The following is a 5,952-nucleotide window of genomic DNA, read 5'->3' on the forward strand; positions in this document are numbered from 1 at the left end:
CTTTGACATTTGTTGTTATCATTATTTAATCATTACATTAATCTTTCATTTTAAAAGTTCTAATCAACTTCTTTATTACTACTACTACTACTACTATTATTTTTATTATTATTGTTATTATTGTTACTATTATTTTTGTTATTGTTGTTATTATATTATTGTTATATATAATTTATACTATTAACCTCCCTGTGGTTCGACCCCGATCTTGTTGGGTTATTTATTACTTCGACACTCCTACACTTGGGAGAAGACATCAATCTTTTGGTCGTGTCAAGGTCCTGACAGATCTTAAAGCTCTCTTTTTAGGTGAAGCTCACAAGTTCACCATATGTAAACTAGTCATATGGTATGGTTTTAGTTGTAAAGGTATCTTTAATTTTGTTTCTAACCTTTTCTCCAAAGAGAATAGGTAAGCCTACAAGGAATTTTTCTTCCCAAAAAGGGTGGTTCAAATCTTTTTGAAGCATGACCCGGGTAAGGAATGTGTTTTTGTACCATTGAAAATCACTTAGCTTTGTACACCTAAGATTGGAAAAAAGTTCATCATTTTTATCTTTTAAGTGGAGGGATTTTCGACAAAATGTAAGGAAATTGTAAGGATAAGAGTGATACAGCATATTGGATAGTGTTTCCAGATGGGTCAAGGATATATTGGATAGTGTTTCCAAATGGGTTAAGGATGAGTGCTTGGTCTTCATATGATCTTATAGATCGGGTCACTGGTTTCCTACTGATATACTGAATTTGTATAAAGAACAAAGAAGAAACCAAATGTAAACAAATTTTTGATGCGAATAAACAAGGCAAGACCATTAATGTCAAGATCCTTAATCAAACACAGAGCAGACTTAAATATGCAGAAATATAAGTTTTGCAATAACATAAATAATATAAATTGAAATCTTACTTAAATTTGTAAGGTAAATCAATACAAGAGATATTAGTTACAGAGAAGAATAGATATAGGTTACAAAGAAGGGTAAAATTTTCTAAGGGAAAATTATGGTTTACTTTCTAAGGGTTTAGGAGACCTTTTTTTATAGATGAGATGTTGTGGAAGAGGCCAAAATAACTTTTTGAAAAGGCAAGAGATTCCTTCAGAACCCATGTGCCATTGCCTGTCATGATTGGATGATGATAAAATGGAAATTCCTCATGTTTTTTATGGGAGTTTCATTTGTTATCTTCTTGCCATCGACACTTGATTTGTCTGTTTGTAATATTAGGTAATTTTTATAGAAAAAGGCCTAAAACAATGAGCCTTAAAACAAAAGGACTCGAAATAGTAAAGTCTAAAGATATGGGCTCTAAATAGATGAGCCTGAAATACTATTTTTTTTTTCTAATGTCTCTTGATAGGTGCTGTCACGATTAAAGAGTTGATGTCTTATCACAAGTGCAAGAGTGTCAAAGTAATAAATAACCCGGCAAGACCGGAATTGAACTATAGGGAGATGAACTCTATAAACAACAACAACAACAACAATAACAACAACGATGATGATGATGGTGATGATGAGTTTAAGAGGACTTTAAGATGTAAGATTGATGTGAAGATTATACAATGATAAAAATAAATATCAAAGTTAGAGGATTCACTAATAGTGTTAGAGATAAGTGAAGTATAAACTCTTTATAAATTATCAACATGATCATATGAATCATCTTATTTATGTAACACCATATTTATAAATTTTATCAGGTATTCATGATGCTAACTTACGTTGACAACAAATCAAGTTCCTCTCATAATAATGATATCGGCCGAAGACTATAAAGGATCAAGTATTTGATGTACCAAGTATTATACAACACAAATCTAGATTAACCATTAAACAAGCAAGGTATTAAGAATTAATAAGATAAAAATGATAAGACATGTTAATAGCAAGTTTTTAGGATATAAGCATTGAAGTCCATATTGAGTTTATATTATACTTATCATAACATCATTAGTTAAAACGTTTCACCTTGACATAATTAACTTAGCTAGATATTATGAAGAAGAAAAACATAAATAAAAAAATATAAGAACATAAGCATGATATAAGCTAAGTATAGTAAAGGAAATGAAAAACATGAATAAGAGATTAATGAAAGCAAAACTTAAGCATTACAACAATATAAAGAGAGAAAGCAAGAAATGATCTTGATCTGAAAAACAAAATACCTAAATAAATGGCAAATGCCTTCTTTCATAGGCTAAAATTCAGAACTATTTATTTGGTAATTGATTATTGATGTCGTTGCCAACTATTGATTTAGTGGACTTTATGGACAGTAGCACTCAAGTATTTTGGCTAAATGAAATGACGTTGATGCAATCCAAATTTGGTAAAGTGTTCTTCATTAAAGTTATTGGAAATTGTCTTTTTCTTCTATGTCAAAGCATTTGGAGCACTATAGCTACAAAAATGTCTAAAGTACTGAGTAATGCTGTAGGTGGACATGGTGGATAACCCTTAAGCTCTTGTTTAGATGAAATGTCATTGCTTCATTAGAATTTGAGCAGGTCTTCTTCATGAAAGTTGTTGGAAATTATCTTTTCCTTCCACCCAACTAATTTCACTTCATTTGGCCTTTTAGAACTCTAGTTATAAGTAAAATACTGAGCAGTGTTTGGGCTAGATTGCAGAACAGATGCTGACTTCTCTTTTATGGCCAAACTTTGAATTTAAAAATGGCAGATTTAGGTCTTTCCTTTGAAAATTATAGACGTATTTCTTATCTTTCTAGTGATATAAACCAAACTAAAATCCAAAAGCTATAGCTTAAGATATGATCCAATGAATGAACAGTGTTCGAATTTGAATTAAATCGGCATCTCCTTTCTAAGCTTAGCCTTTTCTTTATCCTTTCACTTCCAATAATTAATCACAATAATCAATCCTCTAAATTGTGAGATATATTTGCATTTAAAATGAGCATTTACTATAAATTAAAGGTATTTTATATTATTAAACTTGTTATTATAAAACCTATTCTAGTTAAGGAGTTATTGATAATTCAAGTGCAAAAATGATAATTTAAAACCTTGATAAAAATACACTTTTAAGTACTTATTAGGTGCTAGAATGCTAAAGTAGTCATCTTCATTATCCTCTCTAGGTGAAATAGCAGGAGATGTCAAGCTAGATGAGTTGGATTTAGACAAGACTGTCTTTTGTGTTTGTATAATGTGCTGGACTATTTGGAGGTATTCTTCCTCTGTTTTAGCAGAGGCAAGGAATTCTGCTGTTTGGGCCTTCCGGACTAGAAATTTTGATTGAGGATGATAATCAATGATGGGAGCTGTTTTATGTTTTTGTAACCATTTCGTAATAGTTAATTTGAAACTTTTAGATTCGGTTGCACATGAATCCTACCATTTAATCTTGAATTTTTGAGCAAGTACTGGATGTCCATTTTGGAGATTGTAATCATAGAATTATGAAGATACCCATAGAATAAAAAACAAATTTTTGCCTGTTGGCAAGCAATTTTAAGCATTTTTTATTTTGACATTGTGTATATTAAAGGAGATTCATATTCCATCCCTGATTTCCTAACCTGAAAATTCTTTTAAAATAGGTCCTGATGCCTCCTAAAGCAAAATCTAAAGAAAAGGGGAAAACTCCCCAAACCTAGCCTATAAAACTAGAGTTCTGCAAAACTCATGTCTTCAGCAATCTTAACTGTCATGCCTATCAAATCCAGGTATGAGGCAGTCATTCAAGAAGAAGAAGAAGTTACAAAACCACCACAAGCAAAATCAAACACAATTCAAGAATGGGTTGACACAATATCCAAATCACCAAAATTACTTCTAGCATTATAAAAGGTATCCCAACAGGCCTCCAGTGACTCGAAATCACAAACAGGTAGTATTTCCAAACCTATTTCAAAACCTTGAGGAGACATTTCTACTTCAAAAACCCTCATTTCTTTACAACTTAAACAAACCAGTTTTCTAAAAACCAAATCCAAATATATTTTCAAAAAATCATCAAGCCAGATGAGCTGGATTTAGACAAGACGGTCTCTTGTGTTTGTATAATGTGCTGGACTATTTGGAGGTATTCTTCCTCTGTTTTAGCAGAGGCAAGGAATTTTGCCGTTTGGGCCTTCCGGGCTAGAAATTTTGATTGAGGATGATGATCAATGATGGGAGCTGTTTTATGTTTTTGTAACCATTTCGTAACAGTTAATTTGTAACCATTTCGTAATAGTTAATTTGAAACTTTTAGATTCGGTTGCACATGAATCCTACCATTTAATCTTGAATTTTTGAGCAAGTACTGGATGTCCATTTTGGAGATTGTAATCATAGAATTATGAAGATACCCATAGAATAAAAAACAAATTTTTGCCTGTTGGCAAGCAATTTTAAGCATTTTTTATTTTGACATTGTGTATATTAAAGGAGATTCATATTCCATCCCTGATTTCCCTACCTAAGAATTCTTTTAAAATAGGTCTTGATGCCTCCTAAAGCAAATAACCTGAAAATTCTTTTAAAATAGGTCCTGATGCCTCCTAAAGCAAAATCTAAAGAAAAGGGGAAAACTCCCCAAACCTAGCCTATAAAACTAGAGTTCTGCAAAACTCATGTCTTCAGCAATCTTAACTGTCATGCCTATCAAATCCAGGTATGAGGCAGTCATTCAAGAAGAAGAAGAAGTTACAAAACCACCACAAGCAAAATCAAACACAATTCAAGAATGGGTTGACACAATATCCAAATCACCAAAATTACTTCTAGCATTATAAAAGGTATCCCAACAGGCCTCCAGTGACTCGAAATCACAAACAGGTAGTATTTCCAAACCTATTTCAAAACCTTGAAGAGACATTTCTACTTCAAAAACCCTCATTTCTTTACAACTTAAACAAACCAGTTTTCTAAAAACCAAATCCAAATATATTTTCAAAATTAATTTTTAAAATATGTTAACTATGGAAGAAGGATTTTATCATGAAAACCTTTCCATTATGGCTTCCAAAATGTTTCCTCCAAATTGGTGCTACAAACCCTGGACTTTAGCCAAACCACAATCGTACTATGCCGCTATCCTTGACATTGCCGACTCTGTCAAGTTCAAACACTTTAAACTTCATTCAGATTACAGTGAGCAAGCATATTCCACATGCATCATTCACAAAGTTATACACCATAAAGATTGAGAACAACCCTTACATCAACCACTCTCTTTCCCCATACAAAGTTATACACCCTAAAGATTGAGAACAACCCTTACATCAACCACTCTCTTTCCCCATACACCTCCATACAAGTTTCCAAGATTGCAATACCTCCTATATGTATTAGGATTACCAATAGGCATAGTTCAATGCCTTCTTCTTACAAAATCAAAACCATAGTTATTCTTAGCTTTTCTACTTCAATAGTGTTATAAATACTACAGATCTCCCCCTCTGGTTCCTCCAATGGTAGGACTCTTTTGGTTGTCATGTTGATTACCTCAAAGAACATCCTCTCGTTGAAAATGGTATCTCCATTTCAAAAACAATTTTAAACCAACTCCATCTGAAAGGAAGTTTCTTTCCCTTCTCATTTTCTGTATAAATTTTTTTGTTCCATGGGTATGTTTATGGTTCTAAGATTACAATCTCTAAAATAGACATCCAATACTTGTTTGAAAATTCAAAATTAAATGGTGGGATTCTTATTAGTACTTAAAAGTACATTTTTATTAAGGTTTTATGTCATTATTTTGCACTCGAAGTATCAATAACTCTTTAACTAATGCATGTTTTATAATAACGTATCTAATAATATAAGATACCTTTAATTTGTGGTAAATGTTCATTTTAAATGCAGGCCTATCACATAAATGAAAGGATTGATTGATGACTTTAAGAACTTAAATTGCAAGGATAAAGAGATGGCCAAAATTAGAAAAGAGATGTCGGTGCAATCCAAACCAGAACACTATTCGGTAATTGGGT

The sequence above is a fragment of the Populus euphratica genome, unplaced genomic scaffold (assembly GCF_000495115.2).
Source record: "Populus euphratica unplaced genomic scaffold, PopEup_1.0 scaffold167.1, whole genome shotgun sequence".
Taxonomy (NCBI): Eukaryota; Viridiplantae; Streptophyta; class Magnoliopsida; order Malpighiales; family Salicaceae; genus Populus; species Populus euphratica.